Genomic DNA, 22,915 nt, shown 5'->3' with positions numbered 1-22,915 from the left:
CACATGTGCTGTGACCATTGCAGCCACCATCCCCACAGGAAATGACACTTGGTAAGTCACTTTTTTTTTTCCAACTCGGTCTCAAATTCCTAAAAGGAATTGAATGTATCTCAGGATATGCAGTAAGAAATATCTGGATAAAATAGTATTGCTCACTGGTTTGGAACACAATCTCTAACTACATCTAACTACACAGGGCAGGAGAGATTTCTTTCTCTCTTCTTTTCTACCTCCCCCACCCCCCGGGGGAACCAGAGTGAAGAGCCACCCTAATCTATCTGCTTCAGGACCACTTGGGCATGCCTCCTCCACCTTCACCACCATGGTCCAGTTTTAAGTCTTTTCTCTGGTTCCTGATTGAAAATGCTGATATTTACAAAACTGACTTTAAAGCTTTAGATTAGGTGTATTGAATGGGACCATATTTATTATTAATAGCTCCCAGGCCCTTAGCCTTTGCCTGGGCTGCGGAACTACATTACCCAGAAGGCTCTCCACCGTGAGCCAATGGAGGAGCCGGAGAGGGATGTTTCCGTGCCTTGGCGCCACATCGGGGCGGGACTTTGGCCCTGTTCTCGCGGCGGTTATTTTATCTGTTCTGGGCTTGGGCCACTGGATGAGAGGCTCCGCAGCACTATGTCATACCCGAGGTGACGGGAGGGAAAGCGTTGTCCCCACTGCACAGATGCAGGTCTGAGGGTTGGCAGTGTCGCCGCCCGGTGTCACCCGTCGCTGGGGCCGGGCTGGGGACGACGGAGCCCGGATTCCCGCCCTGTCGCCCGCTGCTCCCGGCCTCACTCCGGCTGCAGGCTCCGATGGCGGCGGCTGCGCTGTTGGACCTGGCGCAGGTGGGTGCTGCCATTCCCAGGTCGTCACCCGACCCGAATCCCAAAGCCCCGAATGAGGGCACCTGCTCAGATCATTAAGCCCAGGCCGCTGTGGTCAGGACAGTGGGGTGCTCGTTAGTGGGGTCCGCATATCTGACAGCCAGTGAGAAATGTGGTAGACTTGCAGGCAGGGGAGCCAGATTGTGAAAAGGCCTAAATGTGCTACTGAATGGGGAGCATTTGGGAAACCTCTGGGGAACGCAGGATCCATGTGTTGGCTGAAAGGAATAGAGCATGATGGGAGTCACACCTGAAATGGCAACCTGAACTGCTGGGCCTTCATTCCTAGGGCGCACCAAGCCAGGGGCATTGTGAACAGAAGAGGGACACAAGATTTTTAAAATTTCCTAAAGGTTGGTCAGGGGAGATTGGGGGCTGGAGGGAGCCAGATGAAGGTGGAGGTAAGGAGACCAATGAGGCTGCTGCAGTGGGATCCAGGACAGTTGTGATGGGGTCAAGACCAGAGTGATGGCAGTGGAGGAGGCCCAAGTCATCCGATTCCAGATAGATCCTAAGCATAGAACCCTCAGGGTTTCCTGCTGCGTCAGATGATGTGAAGGAAAGTAGGGAATGAAGTACCATCCTGAGTTTCTTTTTCCTGTTTTCCTTATACTTTTTTTTTGGTTGTTGAACATCTGGAAGCATGGAGATGGAGAACTTGTGTGGATGGAGTAGGTTGTGGGGGAAAGGTCAAAGGTTGGATTTTGGACTTGGTGATTCTGAGCTGTTCCAGAAGCGAGTGTGTGTGTGTGAGAGAGAGAGGGAGACAGAGACATGGACAGCTGGACACACGTCTGCAGTTTTAGGAGGGGTCTATCCAGAAGGGCTTTAGATATGGAGATCCAGAGGGGCTGTAGATCTGGACCAGGGCATAGCCTGGCGATCAAATTTCGGACACGGAATGTTAAGCTTGTCTTTTCACATGGGCCTGAAGTGAGAGAGGAAAGGGCTGGAGGGAAGGCATAGGAGGTGAGCATACCTGGTGCTGTCTCCAGAGGGGAGGGGCCTTCAGTGCCAGTGGGTTGTGGCTGTTAGGTGACAGAAGGAAGGCCTGTAGTGCAGAAGGAGCCAGGCAGGGACAGAGATGGAACTGTGCGATGGAGTATGTTTAGTGTTCTGTGGGCTCAGCAGGACTTTGTGTGTACCCGCTAAGCGCAAAACAAAAGTTAGCTAGGCTGCTAGAGCAACCCAGGCCAGACCAGGGCAAGAGTGTACCAGCATATCCAGCTCTTTGAGGCCCTCAGCAGGAGGGTTGATCCAGTGTTTCACTGGAAGGTTCCTTGAGCAGGTTCTTCAGGGGAGCAGGCAGGCGGTATCGCTGAAGAAGCTAACATCCCACTTGCCTGCTCAGACCTACCCTCAGAATGTATTGATTGATTTACGGAATAACTGAGTCCTTAAACATTTCTCTAAATAAAAACACAACAGAAATTGAACCCTTAGGGATTTAATGAGTTAAATGTGTGCCAAGTCTTACTAATTGTTTGAAAAAATATTTCAAAACATTTGATTAAAATCAAAAGTCTTAAATCTCACATTCTCTGAAACGCTAAAAAAGCAGGAAAGTTACCCACGTTCTCAAAAGCTCGTCACCTTATTTGCACCACAAGTATTTACCAAAGCGTTAATCCTGTGGCCAGTAAAAGAAGAGACTCAGCACCTGCCGTGTACTAAAGTGTTTGATAGCAACAACAGCCCTGTGAGATGGGTACCGATATGCCTATTGGACAGATGAAGAAACTGAGGCACAGAGATTGAGTCCTGTGCAAGTTCTTGCAGCTAGTAGGCAGTACTGTCATTTGAACCCAGGTGTCCCTTGGGCTGTCAACATGTGCCAGGCCCAGTTAACTCTCCAGCAGCCATCCTGTTTACTCTCATCATAGCCCTGATCGCTGTCAGGACTTGCCTTATTTTTAAATTTGTCATCCATGTGGCTCGATCCCTCACCTCATTCTAGGCTCCCCCAATATCCCCTCCTCTGAGAAGCCTTCCTTGTTTGCCCCATAGGAAGTTACCCCCATCTCTCTTGTCTCCTCACTCTTATTTTGTTATCTTCAAGATTCTCTTGATCATTTTTTAAATTCCTGGGGGATGATCTCCAGCCCTAAAATGTGTGAGCTCCTCTTCAAGCTGTATCCCCAGGCCTTAGAGCACTGCTGGTCTGTATCAGGGGCCTCCATAAATGAGTGCACGACACTCCCCTTCCGGGGCTGTCATCACACTTAGAATAAATCCAAGCTCCCTGCCATGCCTTGGAATGCCCCCTCCTGAGGGACCATCTCTGTCCTTGTCTCCTATTCTCTTGCTCACTGCCATCCAGCCGCGCTAACCTGAATATGCCCAGCTCTTCCCTCTTCCCAGCCCGTGCCCAAGGAGTTCCCTCTGACTGGAATACTGACGTCATCACATCTCTCCTTGGCTGTCCTTTCCCATCCTTCCAGGCTCTGTTCAAATGCTACTTCTTTGAAGAGGCTTTTCCTGGCAGTTCCAGCTAAAATAGCCCCTGTCCCCACCTGCCCTCATTTTGGAATTTTTTGTGCAGGGAATTTGGCACAATTACAGAAGCAAAGATACAGGCTGGGTTGAGCTTTTCCAGGTTGCTGAGGGAGCAGATGGGGAAAATACTAACAACAAAACAATCATAAAAGTTGGTCTTCATTGAGCCCTTGATATGCAGTTATGATGTACCAGCTTGTTTAACTCTCACCTCCTTAGAATTAGATTCTGTTGTTATCCTTACTTTATAGGAGAGGAACTTGAGGCTCAGAGAAGTTCCGCTCCTGCCCAACGTCACAGAGCTCTTAAGTAGGAGAAACGCAAACTCACTATGTCAACCATCAGAGCTTCTGCTCTTAACCATGACGATACTTAACCTGGGGGTGACACCTCAAGTTAAGTTTGCAGAGTGGGTTTAGGCTTAGCGATGAGGAGGGCATGGGGGCATTCCAGGCAGAGGGAAGCGCATGGGCAAAGCAGGGATATATATTGTTCAAGGAGGCCCAGGAGGGCCTGTATGGTTGTGAAGGACCCCTCCATCTCCTGAGACATGTCCCTGAGGGCCAGACTGTGAGATCATTTGCTGGATGTTCATCCCCACCCCCCACCCCCATTGCGGTGATGGAGGAATATGGGGGTTATGCACACGGACCCTGAGCCAGAGGGACCTGAGTTCAGATCTGTGCTTATTAGACATGGGACTCTGTTTGACTTCCGGTTGACTGTCCCTGAGCCTTAGCGCACTGCCTGTGACAAGATGGTGATAGCGTTGACTTCATGTTGCAAAAACACACGGAGCACAGACATGGGCCCGGCCTTCCAGCGTTTGCCGTGTGAGCATTTTCTCTTTCATTCTCACCACAAGCCTGCTGATGTGGGAACTATTAGTGTATTGATACGGAAATTGGTGCACAGGAACACAAAGTGACACCCCCAGGGTCGCACAGCGGACAAGTGTCAGATTCCAGAAGTGGGATTCAAACCTAGGAGTCTGTCTGACTCCAGTGCTGGGGACATTTCATCACTTTAATATGGCATGTGAAGTGCTCAGCACGGAGCAAGGAACCTGCTGAGGACCAGAAAGACTCAGCAGCTGCTGCTGTTGTCATTACTAGTGTTGGGATTACTGTTAAAATGATTTCCTCCTTCCTCTGACGTCCTCCAGGCTTACTACGTATCTGGTCCTCCCAGGACATGGGGGCTTGCTGCTGTTTTGTGTCATTCTCCAATGGCTTCCCCCGTAGAAGACTTTTCACTCTCGACACACTTGTATTCTGTCCAAAGGCAGCATCTGCCTCCCCCTGAGCCCAGCATAGAACTAGGCCCTCAGGAGATGCACAGTGATGCAGACCTTGGGTCCCCCTGGACCTTTTCCAATTACTGAGTGACAGATGCTAATTGCATCCTATGGCTACAGGACCAACATCCCTGCCTCTCTTTGACTTTCTAGAGATTGGTGACCTTTGAGGATGTGGCCTGACCTTCACTCGGAGGTCCTGGCCCAGAGGACGGAACCCAAAGGACCCGGTACCAGGAAGTGATGCCACAGACCTAGGCAAGTTGCTCTCGCTGGGTAGGTCCTCACCCATGTCCCCTTAGGGAGCCTGCAGCCTCCTTCAGTCTGCCCTCGCCGTCCAGACCGGGCTGTTCCAGAAGGCATGGGGGTCTGCCCTCCCTCCAACCCCACAGCGCCTGCCTTGTTTGGGTCTCATTTCCTGCCTGGTCTCCCTGTGTCTCTACCAGGGATTGGTAGGGCTAGAATCAGAGTCCCCATCAACATGATTTGGAACAAAGGGAGAATTTATTTGAAGGGAATGAGGATATATTGCAGAAGCCAAGGGCACAATGTCCAGCTGGACCCTGTGAGACACTGAAATCAAAAAGGGAAAGGACCCACGATATGTCCTGGCCGTGGCTCTCTTGTCACCGCTTCTCTCTTTGTGTCTGCTCGTGCCACGCTTTGCTGATTGGCTCTTTCTGCTGCAGTGAATTTGAGGCAGGAACTGGCCAGCCCTGTTCTCAGTCTCAAAGGCTCCAGATTCTTTGTCTCTACTTTTCTCTGCAGTTTTCCACCTTTTACTCTCAGTCTCTCTTGCAGTTGGACTTTCCTTCATGGGCATTCTTGAGGCAGGAAGTGGCCACCCAAGGCTATATTTCCCTTGACTTCTCACCCCAGTGACATCACAGGCTGGCTTCAGTCTGGACCCTTACCCCATAATTTCCCAAGAGGAATGCTGGCTGGCCCAGCTTAGTTGGTGGGAGGAGGGGGGATCCCCACAGCCTGGCTCCCTCACAAGGGTCTCAGGATGACTAGGGTACTCCCGCTTCACCAATTACCCTCTCCTCCCACCCCCCAAAAATGCTTTCTCTTCATGAGGATTGCTTTGTCGAGGTCATCTGCCTGCCTCAGATTTCTGACTATGTGGGGGTGCCTTTTGCTAAGTGATGTAGACCTGTGCTTTTCAACCCTCCCTGCCTCCTTAGGCTGCACTGCGTCTCCCCCTTATTCTATCTAGGAACTCCTACTTCTGCGTTAGGATCCAACTCGTGGGATACCTCCTCTGGGATGCCTCCCTAGTCCCTTTCTCATCTCACCTGGGCCTGGTTAGGCACAACTTCCCTGCACTCTCGTCATATCAGCAAACATCCTCTGTCAGATCAGACGCAGCACACAAAGTGTCTTCATTACTCTGTCCACTCACCCCCACTCTGCACTGCGAGGAACAGATCCCACTCCGGTCCCTCTGTCCCCTGCCTGAGCCTGCCTTCCCGGATTTCCTTTCCAAGGTGTCAGGAGTCCAAGGCTCAGAAAAGAAAGAAATTGCAAACATAGGTTTCAGAAATGTCAAAACACAGCAGGCACAGGGACACTCTTTTCATCTCTGTTTCCCCCCTGAAGTGGTAATTTTGCTTCTTCTCCATCTCTATCCTAATAGCCTACTTTTATATACAAGATTCCCTTCAGGTGACCGAGCAAAACCAGACACCACAGACACTTCCACTTCTCAGCTGGCCTGGCCTGAAGGATCCTCGCTTCAGGGACAGCTGACTCAGGGAGCCTTAGGGGAGTCCAGATTGGGGGGACCCAGGGATCGGTAAGAAGGGCCGTCAGAAATGGAGGAAAGGTGCCCCAGGCCCTCGCCAAACCTCCAGTAGAAGGCCTACCCTAGGAAATCGAGCCTTGAAAACCATAGTCTAGGGATAGATGACAGGATGTGCTCAAGGGTTTTGCAGCAGTCATTCTCTCTGGGAGATACTCCCTATGAGTGGAAAATATCCAAATGCGTCTTTGCTAAAATGGCATATTAACAAACACTACTGATCTAATAGGTTATGATCTAAAGCAAGACCGGAAGAACCCAGTACCTAAGGTCAATTTCATATTTTACTTGCTAATCCTTAATCACCACTTAAATTTGCCACTACTTAATATAACTACCACCTTCCCTAAATATAACATGTCTTCCAACTCTACTGTTCTCCTTAAAGTAGTGAAAACTTTTGCAAGAATAGTTTCAGCTCTGACATGTCTGCCTAATTTTCTGTGAAAAGCTTTTGTAGTTGAAAAGTAACTGTCAGAGATCCTAAGGACTGGTCCTCCTAAGGGTGTCTACACTTGGGAAATTTTTATTTCATTGACCTTGACTCCCGGTAAACAGTCAGGTGTGTGTGTGTGTGTGTGTGTGTGTGTGTGTGTGTGTGTGTGTTTATTTTCTTAGATGCTAGCATGCAGTAAGTGGGCAGGCATGGCATGTGTTCAGTCCTCAGAATACTTGGGAAGAATCAAGACTTTATATATGTAGAACCTCTGTGAGATCAGGATGGGGCAAGATTTTTTTCGGCAGGTAGAATCTTTCTGCTGTATGAGTAGTATCACTGGCTCCTGCACATCTGGTCCCCTCGGAGATGTTTTATGGCTTTTTCTTAATCACATCACTGCGCTCGGCTAATACCTGTGCAGGAGGAGTCTTCCTTCTGTTGATAAAGACCTTGGTTCCTCACACAACCAGTAACAAGATGCTGAGTTTCGTTCCCAGAGTTCAAAGTTAGCTAGCTGAAGGCTCAGCATGCCTGATTATTTAAATTTGGAAAGAGAGAAAAAAAAATACTCATTAGCACTGTGCCTCCACGGTCAGCCCTGTGATCATTGTCTCACATTCAGAAGGACATTTCCCAGCTGTTTGATTGCATCTCTTAACCTTAACTCTGTGTCCATTGAAGGTGGAGCTTTGATGGTTCAAACATAAACTGAATAGTCCCTTAGCAACCATTGAACTCACTGGGTTAGGTACTAAACTGTAATGTGGTAGCAAATGTCTCCTAAAAAAATAAAATAAATAAATAAAAAGCTTTGAGTTACACAATCCAGACTTATTGAAAGCTAAATTAAAATATGCCACATTTAATTGGTGTAAGAAGATTTTTCAAACAGATGGAATGTAGTGTCACTACAGCGCCAGTAAGCTTAAAGTGGAACATTCCTCCTTCTTGTCTTCACCTAAACCAAACCAGATTTTGAGTCCCGTGTGTCTCTGCTCTGCTAGAGATTGCCTTGCTTGTTTCAACGCTGCTAGGGAAGTGCATACAACAGGCACTCAAACACAGGAACTCACTATTTAAGCAAGTGGAATCAGAAAGTCAAGGATGCTCTGCAATTAAGGAAAAGACAATGACTCTGGCATTTTGAGGACTCCCCCTTAACTGTGACACTGGGAATTTATTCACATGGAAAATCAAGTAAAGAAGTCTATAGAATTGGATACTCTTCTCTTCCATGGGGCTTTTGTTGTCTTTTCCATCCTGGAGCACGAATTTGGAAATCCCAAAAAGGTGGCTGTTAAACTTTACAGTGCACCCATATCATGTTTTCATTTAAAGTGCAGATTCCCAGGAACCGTGTTCCAAAGTTGTATTTTACTAAGTGTTGTCTAGGGTGTCAGGGACTCTGCCTTTGTAACAAGCACCCCAGGTGACTTGGTAAAGGTCAAAGTTAGACTATAATTTAAGGAAAACTTGACCCTGGTGACTTCCTGAAATCTGGAGGCGTAAGCTGTTAGGCTCCATCCTGCTACAAACATAGAAATGTGGGATAAGATTTAACAAAAACTGGTTTAATATGTACCTGAGTTTAAACTAAGAGGAAGTATCCTCGTGCTAGAAAAAAGAGACATAAAAGCCAGAAAACTTATAACTACTTTCCAATAAATTTGTTTAATTTAATTCTCATGTTTAATTCTCACAACAATGCTTCAAGGTCTGACCAGTATAAATACGCTATATATAAGATATATGCTAGGTCTAACTACCATGATGAAATTGAGATACAAAGACGTGAGATAACTTACTTAAGATTATGCCATAATTTCCATAACTGTGATTGAAATCAGGAAATTGGCTACAAATTCAACACTCCTAACCACTCCTACAATTTCAGATAATAAGCAATAAGGTATCTATCATTTGAAAAGAAAGGAAGGAAAGTTATTTGTAGATGATATGATTATCTACATAGAAAATACAGAAACATCTATAAAATAAGTTTTAGGAAGAAGATTTTATCAGCAATTTGTACACATAACAACAAGGTACCAAAAACATTTCTACATAGCCACCACCGCCAATTAAACAAGGTTACAATAATTTAAAAATTCACACTAGCAATCAAAACTCTGGGGTGTGTGATAGTTAATTTTATCTTTCAACCTGACTAGGTCACCAGCTGCACAGACATTTGGCCAAACATTATTCAGGGAGTGTCTGTGGGGGTATTTCTCGATGACATTGACATTTGAATTGGTAGACTGAGTAAATTAGTTTGCCCTTCATAACAAGGTTAGGCCTCATCCATTTACTTGAAGACCTAAAAGAACAAAAAGGATGAGTAAAAGGGAACTCCTCCTGCCTGACTGCTTCAGCTGGGACATTGGTCTTCTCTGGTCTTTGGATTCCGACTGCCATATTGACTCTTCTCGGGTCTTCAGCCTGCCAGCTTTGTGACTGGTACTTACACCATTGGATCTCCTGCTATCCAGGCCGTTAGTTAGACTAGAAATACACATCAGCTCTCCTGAGTCTGCAACTTACTGACCGAAGATTGTGGGACTTGTCAGCCTCCATAATCATGTGAGCCAACTCCTTGTAATCAATCAATTTGTCAATTTCCGTCTCTCTGTCTCTCCATATGTAAATATACATAGGAGGTCTGACAATTTAGTTCACGAACTTGTTGCCATGATGTTGCTAACCTTTTTTGATATCAGAGGGATTATTCATGATGAATTTGTACTAATTGGACAAACAGTGAACCAATTTACTATTTGGAAGTGCTGAAAAGGCTGCGTGAAAAAGTTAGACGACCTGAACTGCTTGCCAACAATTCATGGCTCTTGCATCACGACAATGTACCAACTCACATGGCACCATCTGTGAGGGAGTTTTTAGCCAGTAAACAAATAACTGTATTGGAACACCCTCCCTACTCACCTGATCTGGCCCCCAATGACTTCTTTCTTTACCTAAAGAGAAAGGAAATATTGAAAGGAAGACATTTGGATGACATTCAGGACATCAAGGGTAATACGACGACAGCTCTGATGGCCATTCCAGAAAAAGAATTCCAAAATTGCTTTGAAGGGTGGACTAGGCACTGGCATTGGTGCATAGCTTCCCAAGGGGAGTACTTCAAAGGTGACTTTAGTGATATCTAGCAATGAGGTGTGTAGCACTTTGTCTAGGATGAATTCGTGAACTTAATTGTCAGACCTTTGTATAGCTATATATATACATATACACACACCTATTGGATCTGTTTCTCTGAAGAACCCCTGACTAATACAGGGTGTGTAGGAATTACTCAAATAATGTACAAGGTCTGCTCATGGATAGGAAGAAATAATATTCACAACATTCAAACACTGCTAGCTCTTCAAGACTGAATCAGGGCATAATTTCCACCTACAGGCTCAGGTTCACTCCGTCTTCTGTCCGAATGCTGAATAAAACAGGAAGTGTAACTACCCCCTCTATGCTGTCCACTGCCACCATATACCAGGGCAGTGGTTCTCAAATTACAGCCCATGGGGCAGCAGCATCAGGAACAGCACCACCTGGGAACTTATTAGAAATACTCCACCTCAGATCGATTAAATTAGAAGCACTGGAGTTGGATACCCAAAATCTGTTTTGGAACAAGCTCTCCAAGTGCTGGGGTCTGAGAGTTACTGTGCTAGATCCATGTTTCTCAAATTTAGTGTGCATGGCCATCTCCTGCTGGTCATGTTGAAATTCAGATGTTGACCCAGTAGGTCCGAGGTTGGGCCTGAGACTCTGCATTTCTGATAAGCTCAAATGCACTGCGGTAGCTGCTCTAGGGACCATGCTTTGAGTAAAGAGGGTCTAGGATTTACAATGAAATCATCCTCCCAGATCCAGGGTTCCCAGTAAACAGGTGGAATTCTTAAATTTCTTCCTCAGTGTTGTTGACAGCCAGACCTTGATGTCAGAAACATACCTACTTCCCCCACTCCTAGTTATTTCCCAGTCACATATCTTCCTCCCTGTAATCCTTTCTGCTTGTGTGTGTGTGTGTGTACACGCACATCCTCACTTACTTACAAAGGTCGGACAATTAAGTTCATGAACTCGTCCTAGGAAAAATGCTACATACCTCATTGCTGAATATATCACTACATTCACCTTTGAAGTACTCCCCTTGGGAAGCTATGCACCGACGCCCGCACCTAGTCCACCCTTCAAAGCAATTTTGGAACTCTTTTCCTGGAATGGCCATCAGAGCTGTCGTATTACCCTTGATGTCCTGAATGTCATCCAAACATCTTCCTTTCAATATTTCTTTTATCTTTGGGTAAAGAAAGAAGTCATTGGGGGCCAGATCAGGTGAATAGGGAGGGTGTTCCAATATAGTTATTTGTTTACTGGCTAAAAACTCCCTCCCAGACGGTGCCATGTGAGCTAGTGCATTGTCATGATACAAGAGCCATGAATTGTTGGCGAAAAGTTCAGGTATTTTTCACACAGCCTTTTCAGCACTTCCAAATAGTAAACTTGGTTAACTGTCCAGTTGGTACAAATTCATAATGAATAATCTATCTGATATCAAATAAGGTAAGCAACATCGTTGCAACAAGTTCGCGAACTTAATTTTCACACCTGGTACTTGCCCTTTCACTCAGGCTCCCCAGGGCCTGTAGGCTGGAGGTGATGATGGTAGGTCCCTACCTCTTACTTCGGACCAAAGGACCTATTCTGTGTCCCATGCCCTCTACTCTGAATTTAAGTCTGGTATGTAATGTTCTAGTTTTCTGACTTGTTCATGACAGGCCTTCACCCTAGGCCAGGTCAGTATTTTATGAACTTGGCAAGTTATCTCAAGAAAAGATAAGTGCCCAAGAGTCTGTGGATCATAGTTTGAGAAAAAGTACAATAGGATCTAAAGGATGTCACTCTAGGTGGTCATTTGGTGCCATTTAAACACAAATGGAAATGCAGGGACACTGATACATGGGCAGAACTCTTTTGATGATCATAATCCAAATAATACAGAATATGCTTTTATTAATTTTTGTAGATTATCATGAACATGGAAATAAAACATTGAACAATCCTCACAGAGATCCCAGTATGAAATAAATACTGGCTTAGAGCAATGCCTATATTCCCAGCAGATAGCTACTCTCCCATCTGTGTCATAACATACACCACAGTGTTAATGTTTAAGAGCCAAGCTACCTGGAGTTCCTTCCTGGTTTTTAATTATTTCATTTCCTGGCTGTGTGACCTTGGGCAAATTATTTTATTGAATGTGGTAAGCCCTCAATAAACGTCCTTTTATATACGTGTGTGTGTGTGTGTGTGTAGTATGTGTATACACATACACATATGTAGGGTCACTACACGAGAGTGAAGGAGGGTGTAGATGGTTTCTAGACTGTTCTGTTAGAGGGCAGATTTCTGTATTAAGGATTAGTAACAACGTCAGTATGATGCAGAAGTTGATTTGGCTCATGCTCTTTTTTTTTTTCCCATCACAGCGTAAACTTTTGTACCATTAAATAACAGGGCTGAATGCAAGTAGATTGACAGTGAATCCAGAAAGCCACAGAGGAGTCCATTAGTGCATATATGTGTTAAATTGTGTCCCCCACCTCCAAAATACAAAGGGTGTCATAAAAATGTAGATACACTTTTTTAGATACATTTTAAGAAAGGAAAAAACTATATTAAAATTGTGCTGATGGTAACGACTTTGAGCACCTCTTGTAATTGCAGAAGCCAAACGTGACTTGTATTCATCTTTTGTTATCGGTATATATTGAGTATTACAATTGTAACACAGTATTTTCCTTTCTTAAAATGTATATACATGTTTTTGGCACCTATTTATTTTGGCACCCTCTGTATATGTTGGCGTCCTACCCCCCAGTAGCTCACGATGTGAACTTATTTGCAGATAGTGTCTTTCCAAAGGTAATAAGATGAGGTCCTTAGGGTGGGCCCTAATCCAGTATGACTGATGTCCTTATGAAAAGGGGAAATTTGGACACAGAGATACGCATAGAGGGAAGACGGTGTGAAGAGACATAGGAAGAGACAGCCATCTATAAGCCAAGGAGAGAGGCCTGGGACAGATCCTTCCCTCAGCCCTCAGAAGGAACCAACCCTGCCCACACCTGATCTTGGACTGCTAGCCTCCAGAACTGGGAGACAATACATTTCTATTGTTTAAGCCCCCTAGTCTGTGGGTCTTTGTTATGGCAGCCCTAGCAAACTCATGCACTGTACATGATATCCATTCCCCACCTTGCTTTTCCTAATGGCTTAGACAACCTCCTCTGCTTGGAAAGTACTTATCATTCAGTTCTCTCAGCTCTGTGCATATTGGACCTTTGTCCAAATGACTAACACTTCCTAACTCAGTCCTAACTCTTCCTTACGCCAACTTTCATCAAGTTACCTTTAACACTTTTGGGTGAGGTTAAGGTGTGTGTTTACTATAATATTCCTATATTTGTTAGTAATTTACCATCTTTTAAATTTTCCCAGGATTTTCTTGTTCTTGTTTTTGTTTGTGCTCCATTCATACCATTGCATGATTTTTAAGTGGTTTGTCACAACCTTGTTTTTCCCATAAACACTTTTATATTTTATGTATGAATGTATATACTGAGTTTTTCCAGGAATATATATATTGCATTGTATTAGTCTTCTGTTGCTATATAAGAAATTAACACACACGTGGTGTCTTAAACAACACGTGCATTTGTTACCGTGTTTCCTCGAAAATAAGACCTAGCTGGACAATCAGCTCTAATGCGTCTTTTGGAGCAAAAATTAATATAAGACCTGGTATTATATATTATATTATATTATATTATATTATATTATATTATATTATATTAATTATATTATATTAATTATATTATATTAATTATATTATACTACACTATACTATACTATATTATATTATGTTACATTATATTAAAGACTGAGTCTTACATTATAGTAAAATAGACCGGGTCTTGTATTAATTTTTGCTCCAAAAGACGCATTAGAGATTATCCATCTAGGTCTTATTTTTGGGGAAACAGGGTAACTCAGTTTCTGTGAACCAGGAGTCTGTGGGCATGGTTTAGTTGGGTCCTCTGTTTCAGAGTCTCATAAATCTGCAGTCAAAATGTTTGCTGGAGCTGAGATTCTCTTCTGGGATCTTGATTGAGGAAAAATTCACTTCTAAGCTCATTCAGGCAACTGCAGAATTCATTTTCTTGAAACTTTATTATTAAGAACCCTGGATATTTACTATCAGCTGGAGGCTGACTCCAGATCCTAGAAGTCACTTGTAGTGTTTTCCCTCGTGGGCTTCTCCAACATGGCCGCGTACTTCAAGCCTACAAAGAGAGTCTCTCATTCCAGTCTGTTAAAATGGAATCTTATATAATGTAACATAATCACAGTTGTGACACCCCATCACCTTTGCCATATAATGTAACCAAATCATGGGAGTGATATCCATCACCTTTGAAATCTATTGGTTAGAAGCGAGTCACACATTGTGTCCACTCTCAAGAGGAGGGGATTACACAAAGGCATGACTAGGAGGTACGAGTCACTAGAGGTCACTTTAGGATATGGCAAGGTTATCTTTAATATGAGACTCTTGTAGCCCACTGCATAGTGTGTCAATTAAGAAACAGTCAGTGTAGCCAGGCCACCCAACCATGGTGAACAGATGTTTGGGGAGGTCTCAGCTCCATTTTCTTCCAGGTGTACACATAATGTTTCAGGATTCAGACATGAACTCTAGTATTCAAAAATTCACAACCAACATCTGACAGAAAAGACTGCCTCATGAATCCTGTAAAATCTCTGTCCCTTCCCATTTTCCTGGGCTTAATTTCTCTTCTCTTTTCTTTATGGAGCTTTAAAGATCCTAATTTCATAGACCGGGGTGGAAAAGGGGAGGTCTGACAACTGCTTCTTCCTTCAGTGTTTTTGTTTTGTTTTTTTCTACTTCCCTGGCCCTGAATTTTTTCCTGGCCTCGATAGTCTGACACTCCAACTATGGATTCGCCAGTTTATTCATCATCTTAAACTCTGTGTCTATCGATTCCTTCGTGTTCCGAGGTGTTTACGATGAAGGACACCCACTTGATGCTTGCAAGAGCAGCACCTTGAAAGAAGTGTCTAGAAAAATGGGAATTGATTTCTTCATAGCATTTTAAACAGTGTGACATTCTATAAGTACCCATTTTCAGAAAAGCCTTGCTGTTCTTCACAAAAGGATAAACTGTGGCTTGTACAAATAAAGCATGCAGCCTTTTATTTAGTCTTCCTTTTTAACCATGTAGTCTCGAATATCTTTCCCATATGTCAAATTATTTTTAATGTTCAATGTATTAGTAAAATGGCTGAGTACTAACCACTTGGGTATTTTCAAAGAGAAGTGTGGTCGAATCTCCCAAATTGCATTTACATTGAAAGATGCTTCATGCCAGTGACTCAGATCTTGACAAACGAGGCACGACATTCATTAGTTTAATGTTTTTCCCCTTATTGTGATAGAAATACATAATGACACAGCCTAAGTAATGTGAAATTATTCAGCAATGTGAGAAAAAAAATTCAATAAGCAGTGCCTACCAGTTACAATTCTTAAGCTCATCTTTAGATTTCTTCAGTTGAAAATTCTTTAGGAGAATGTGGAAAACTTGCTATCTTTTTTATTATAAACTTAACTAAAATTAGCACCCCTGATTGATATTTACTCATTTTTTCTCAAAACAGCCAAATTAATACATTGAATTCTTAGCCTCTATGAATCTTTAGGATAAAGGATACAGAGAGTCACGAAGAGGCTAAGATAGCTTGATTGTGGTAAGCATTTCACAATGTATATAAATGTAAAGTCATCACATTATACACCTTAAGTATACATAATTTTTATTTGTCAAGTATACCTCAATAAAGCTAGAAGGAAAAGAGGATAAGATAACACTGTTACTAGATATCAGTGTGTATAATCTTGTGCCAGGTATTATAGAATCAGAGATTTTACCTTAAAAGAATGAAGGCAGTGTCAGGAGGTCATCTGTCCAATCTTTTTGGCTTTAGGCAGCACTACATCTAAACCCTCTAAAATTGCATGATGTAATGGAAAGAATGATAGCTTAGATATCAGGAGACCGCTGTTCTAGTCCAGGCTCTGCCTTATATTTTCTAGAGTTTAGTCTCTTCATTTACAAAATAAGTGGTTGGACTCCTCTAGTCACTAGATCACAAAGTACCTTTTAAATAAATTTCAAATTAAAGAAGGATCTGGATAGATCCATTAGTGAGTTCTTTTTATTTTATATCATTCACATATTTTTCTATTTAAATACCATTTTTCTCCTTAATTATGAAGTCAAATAGTTGATTACTACTTTATAAAGTTGTGCATCTCCTTCCCTAATACATAGGTATTATTTGATCCATCAAATTGCATTGTTCAGCTCTGACATAAAGCAATGATTCACTGTGCTACATTGTAATAAGGACAGAAATTGTCAACAGGTTGACCTGGGTTCAACCCCTGGCTCTACACATTTCTAGGTTCATGATATTGGGTGAATCTTTGACCTTCTATGAGCCTGTTTATTTGTCTGTAAAGAGGTCGATCATTATAATCACTCCTATATGTACACTCACAATTGCTCATCTCTCATTTCATTATATTCCTTTAGCAAAGCCACCCCAGGTTGAATACAACTCTCAGGCTATTCTATATGTGTATGGCAGGGCTGAGTAGGTTAGAAACAAAGCCACTCTGTTTTAACTGGTCTCACTTGAAATTCCTAATCACAAACCTAAGGTAGGTTTTCAGTGCTTCTAAAGCCATACTATTTCTATCACCATATATTAGATCCCTTTTACCCTCATCTACCACCCCCTCCACCCCCTTACCCTCTGGTAACCACTAAACTATTGTCTGTGTCTATGACTTTGTTTCTCCATTTGTTTGTCTTATTCCTTTGTTGTTTTCAGTTTTATATATCACATATTAGTGAAATCATATGGTTCTCTGCTTTTTCTGTCTGACTTATTTCGCTTAGCATAATAATCTCAAGATCCATCCATGTTGTCCAAATGGCACTCTTTCATTTTTTCTTATGGCAGAACAGTATTCTATTGTGTGATATATAGATGATGTATTACAGAATTGTACACCTGAAATCTATGTAACTTTACTAACATTTGTCACCCCAATAAACTTTAATTTAAGAAACTGAATAAAGGGGGTGGCCGGATGGCTCAGTTGGTTAGAGCGCAAGCTCTGAACAACAGGGTTGCTGGTTCGATTCCCACATGGGCCAGTGAGCTGTGCTCTCTACAACTAGATTGAAGATGACGAGCTGCAGCTGAGCTGCGGGATGGCTCAGTTGGTTGGAGCGCGAGCTCTCAACAACAAGGTTGCCGGTTCAATTCCCACATGGGATGGTGGGCTGTGCCCCCTGCAACTGAAGATTGAAAACAGCAACTGGACTTGAAGCTGAGCTGTGCCCTCCACAACTAAATTGAAGAACAATGACTTGGAGCTGAGGGGCCCTGGAGAAACACACTGTTCCCCAATGTTCACCAATAAAATTAAATAAATAAACAAACAAAAATAAAGCCATACTACTTTCCCCAGTTTACTTTCCCGCTCTCTTAGGTGACTATATTTTACCTTCTCTTTCCTTAATGCTCTTCCAGCTCCCTTGCCTTAACTCTCAGATGATGAGTGTTCTGCTAGGAGTGGCCATGTGACTAACTTTGGGCTTTTGTAACGGGAGTGGAAGTCATGTGTTTGAATTCCAGGCCATCTCACATTAAAATGAACTTCGATGGATTGTTTTTCTCTACCCATGAACTAGGACATGAGCATAGCAACAGCCCTGTTTTGACCATGCAGTCGAAGACAATTTTAGGGAATAGCAGAGCAAAAAGAATATATGAATGTGGTTCCCTGAGTGACTACTTTGACCAGAGTAGCTCCTCCAGCTCAGAGCAGCTTAACTGTTACATGAGAGAAAAATAAACTTTGGTTTTATATAAGCCACTATATGTTGGTGTTTCTTTGTTAGTTACATAGCCTCAACTCTAAGAATACATATTTTATGACACAGGTGCAAATTACATACAATAAAATGCATAGATCTCAGGTGTCCAATTCATTAAAATTTATAAACTCATATGACCAGCACCCCAAAAATATATGATTTTTTTTTTTACCCCAGAAATTCCCTTGTCTTCTCTTCCCATTAATCCCCATAGGTAACTTCTTCCTAATTTCTATCCATATAGATTAGATTTGTTTCTTATAACTTTATATAAATGGGAAAACACAGTATGTACTGTTTTGTGTCTGGCTTTACTGAGCATAATGTCTTTGAGATTCATCCATGTGTTACACTCTTATTTTGAAGCTGTAATTTTTTTATATGAATATACCACTTTATCCATTTCCCAATTGATTGACATTTGAGTTGTTCTCCAGTTTAGACTGTTATGAATTATGATACTATTATCATTCTATGAAAGTCTCTTTTTATGGATCTGTGTTTTCATTTCTCCAGGTAAATATCTAGGAGTGTAATCAATGGATCATAGTACAGATGCATATTTAATTTTTGTAAGAGACTGACAAATAATTATCCGAAGTCATTGTGATATTTTGCACATCTACCAGCAATATGTGATAGTTTCTGTCGCTTTTCTTGCTGAACAGTATTTGTTATACTGGGTCTAGTCTGTTATTAATCCCATTGGATAAGTTCTTCATTTATGATGTTGTATTTTCTAATCCTTGTATTTTCTAATCCTAGCATTTTCATTTTGAAATTTTAAAAAATGCTTTCTATCTCTTTAGTGAAATTCTTCATCTGTTACCATACATTGTCCACTTTTAAAAATAAATACCCTACATATTTCTCATAGTCATTGTAAAGCCCCTGCTTGATAATTTCAACCATCTCTGGGTTGCTTCTATTGGCTGTTTTCTCTCTTGATCATGGGTTATAATTTATTGCTTCTTAACATTTCTTGTAATTTACTGTGTGCTGGATATTGTGTGTGAAAAACACAGTCGAATCTAAAGTACATACCATTTGTCCCAGGAAAAGGTCATATCTGTTCTTCTGTTAGGCCATAATGTGTTGGAGGTGGGGCGTCAAGTAAATCTAATCTACAGTTTACCTGAGTATGGACTTTTTTTTTCCATTTTAGTTAGATTTATTTCACCATTGATTTAGATTATTTCATTGGTGGGGTCAGAATTCCCCTTTCAAAGGAGATCAAAGCATCAGCAAGACTCTGGAAGACTCTTTATGTTTAATGCTGCAGTCACCAGCTTTCAGATCCATGGGAAATCACTGCTTTACAGCTTGGCTGACAGTGATTGCGTTGCCTTAGAATTCTCTTGGCTTTCAGTCTTGCCCCTGGATTTTTGCTCCTTGGGTGATCTCTTCCTTGCCCAAAGCCTTTTGAGGGCCACTGCAATGACCTTGATGAAGAGCCAGCTCTCCTGTCCTATCTTTAGGCCTTTGCCTTTCATACTCAGTCTGCTGTGCTACCCCTGTTATCTTGTTGAAGGCCCATGGGAAAGAGTTGGCAGGTAGATACAGACTTGCTCTGAGGCAGGAGCTCTTAAGAATTCTATCGTCTAACTCCAAGCCATATGTATCTATTAAATGTTTATTAAACTTTTGTTCTTTTCTCCTATGCCTATCTAGTGGATTTTTCTTTCACTTCCCACTTTGGCAGGGATGGAAGCAGCAGCAGTTCTCTTATAACCTAGAAAGGCTTGAAATCTATGTGTTTAGTTCATTGAGACATTCTCAGCTCTCTGATGGGTTTTTTAAATTTATGACTTTGTATATTATCTAGATTCTCCGCATTGAGAGGGTAAGGACAATCTCTTTTGACTTTCTATATCCTAACTAGAATTGGATACAATTTCTATTAATTATTGAATAGAATATGGAATACATTAAAGCTCTGAATATCTTATCCAATACAATAAAATAAAAAATAAGAAATGAGTGATTAACATTGGCAAGGAAGGTATAAAGTCAGTGTTATTGCAGGTAATATTCTCATCTACATAGAAAATCAATGAGAACAAAGTAACAAATTAGAGGTAGTAGAAAAGATCAGTAAAATGGCATTCAAGGTAGCAGCAAGAAAAACATAAAAAGATAAACAGCTTTCCTATATACCAACAATATTATCTCTGCCACAAAGACCTTATCTAACCACCCTTCACTCTGTTAGAGCTAGGTGTTTCTTTCTGCACTTACAAAATTTCTTATACATTTCAATGGCAAAATTGTATCTTTATTATGATTGCCTTATATGTATCTCTGTCCCCCAAAAGACTTTGAAAACTTGAGGACAAGGATAGACTTATTAATGTCTGCATCATGAGCATTTAGCATAAAGCCTAGTAAAGAGGAAGAAGCTTAGTAAGTATTGAACAATCGAGTAAGTGAAAGATTCCAAAGGTCTCTTCCAAGTATGAAGATAATAATTTTATAAATCATCCTTTTAGGAGTCTAAAATAACTCATGAAATATTCACACACACACACACACACCCCCAAATAATACTGCACATACTTAAGCCTTTTGGTATGGTGTGGTTTTTGTAATTACAGTACTTAAAGGTAATGTATGGCAAATCATTAGGTTAAGTCAATGTTTCAGAGGAAGATGGAACAAATGAGTAATGCGATCAAGCTTTGTACCATTGAGTGACCCTAAGAACTGACATTTCATTTGGTTGTTTGCTATTTCTTTAATGAACCACAGCAGTTTTCTTAATTAGCAAGGGCCCATCTGTTTCCAGAACAAATGGCAGTTACTATAACAAGGGCTGAAACAATAAGACAACTTAATTTTGGAGTGCAAATGGCAATACCAAGTGACATAATTACTAGTTTCTGCTTTCCAGATATGGTTTGGTAGGTCTTCTAGAATAGAGGTCAATCTGCTCATCTTGTCCTTTAATAATTCATAATGTACTGATTGTTTTATTTCTTTATAGAAGAGGAAATTGCATCTGTTAAAGGGCAGAAGTAGCTATTTATGAAATAGCAAGCTTCTTTGGGTTTATAATTTGACATATACAATAAGGCTGTTATTTTTTAGGCAAATATATTGTTTGTAACTTGTTTTCAATATTAGGGGTTTTCATAGGAGAAAGGTCTGTTTTTTATTTCTATAAAATTTTCATTACATTTACTATGTAATGAATATTCTATAGTCCTTTACAATTTTATAGCTCTTGTAGGTACTTACCCAATTCCAGGATGACTCCTTCCTTTGGTTAGACGTAATTCTGGTGCCTTCAAAATAAGCAATGAGACAAAATTCTGTATGTACCATCTCTCTCCACTCCTTGTAGGAAGCATAGAACTGCATAGACAATGGGAAAATAGAAAAATCACAAGGAGAGGGCCAAAACTATCTGAATAATATCTGCATGCTGTTTAATATTATTTAAGGTAAAAGATAATGGGGCAAAAGAAAAATATTTAACTGGTTTATATCTTTTGGTTCCTGTAATTTCTATCTCATTGCTTATTTTGAAGGGACCCATGACATGACACATCCCTGGGCAGAAATGATTGACCATAGTAACAGCCAATCACAATTCGATTGTCTGGTTTGCCTCTTTTCTTTCTTTCTTTCTTTCTTTCTTTCTTTCTTTCTTTCTTTCTTTCTTTCTTTCTTTCTTTCTTTTTCTTATTTATTTATTGGTTTGCCTCTTTTCTACTAACACTACTAAAATAGCAAACACAAAAATGAGCACAAATATGTCTCTTGTACAAAAACTACACAAGCATTTCATGTGACATGCTTGAGTTATTCATTCAACTTCAGTTTACTCAATATCTACTATGAGGCAAGCATTGTGCTAAACCATGGCAATATAGCAGTGAAAGAAATAGAAAATATCCCCCCCTCAGGGAGCTTACATTATAGTGAGGAAAGACAGACAATAAATAAAATAAATAAGTAATGATTTAATGAGATGTCACATAGTACTAAGTGTCCTGAGTTAACATGAAGTGGGTAAGGGAAGAGAGAATGACAGCAGAGCTCTCCTGAGCAGGTACTAATTCATGGAGGAAATGAGTATGTATGTCCCTGTCTGGCTGAAAGAGGGTCTTAGGCAGAATAACAAGCAACAGCAGAGATGATACTGAATCCGGCTTAATGTGTCTGAGGGATAACAGTGTAGCACGTGTAGTTGGATTCCAATGAATGAAGTGGATAGTGCTGGGGTATGTGGTTGATGAAGTAGGCTGGATCATGTAGCTGAAAGGTCAAGTAAGATGACAACTGAAAAATGACAGCTGGATTTGGCAACTAATTCATTGGAGACCTTGTCTGATGTGTTTTTCCACGCCACGTTATAGTGCACTGTTGGGGACAAGAGTCTGATTGTTCAGTGTTCAAGAGAGAATGAGAAGTGAAAAAGTGAAGACAAGTATAAACATCTCTTTCAGTAAAGTTTGCTATAAAAAGGAGCAGAAACATGGTGTTCATTCATCACTTTTGTAAAAGAGACAGTAAAGTGTCGTAGATGCATACTACGTAATACTACGCAGCAGTGAAAAGCAATGAACTAGGTAAACACAGCCACATAGATATATGTTACAATTGTATGTTCGAGTGAAAGAATTAAAGAAGATAATGGAATCTATACACAATACCATGCACATCAGTTAAAATACTGATGGAGAAAAGACTTAGATATTTCAGAAGCATACGTATAGGTTCAAGGACCTATAGCAATCACAGTATTGAGTTAAAGAAGAAGAGCTGATATTCTTGCTGAGGTGAGCGATGGCGATCACTGCTGTAGTGGTAGTAATTGTAGTAATAGTAGTAGTAGTAAATTTACAAAAATGAAACAAACATATCCGCAACTTAACACAGTTTTCAGAGAGAACAGACAAAAGATGCGGACAAAGATGTTCAAGAATTACC

General features: G+C 41.5%; 1 protein-coding gene across 5 annotated transcripts in view; it reads left to right on the top strand.

Moving 5' to 3' along the window:
• The first annotated feature begins 577 nt into the window (after positions 1-577).
• The window catches only part of LOC109456650 (putative MAGE domain-containing protein MAGEA13P), a 105,043-nt gene continuing 82,705 nt past the window's right edge, over positions 578-22,915 (top strand). For 3 of the 5 annotated variants that reach the window (XM_074323734.1, XM_074323735.1, XM_074323731.1), the window contains exons 1-2: positions 578-848; positions 4,834-4,938. The gene's annotated coding sequence lies outside the window, so the exon portion shown is untranslated. Of the gene's footprint in view, positions 849-4,833; positions 4,957-22,915 lie in introns of all 5 variants that reach the window. The other 2 variants (XM_074323733.1, XM_074323732.1) reach the window with 2 other exon arrangements.

The sequence above is a fragment of the Rhinolophus sinicus genome, chromosome X (genome assembly GCF_036562045.2).
Source record: "Rhinolophus sinicus isolate RSC01 chromosome X, ASM3656204v1, whole genome shotgun sequence".
NCBI classification, from domain to species: Eukaryota; Metazoa; Chordata; class Mammalia; order Chiroptera; family Rhinolophidae; genus Rhinolophus; species Rhinolophus sinicus.
This window is presented reverse-complemented; position numbering and strand designations above follow the sequence as displayed.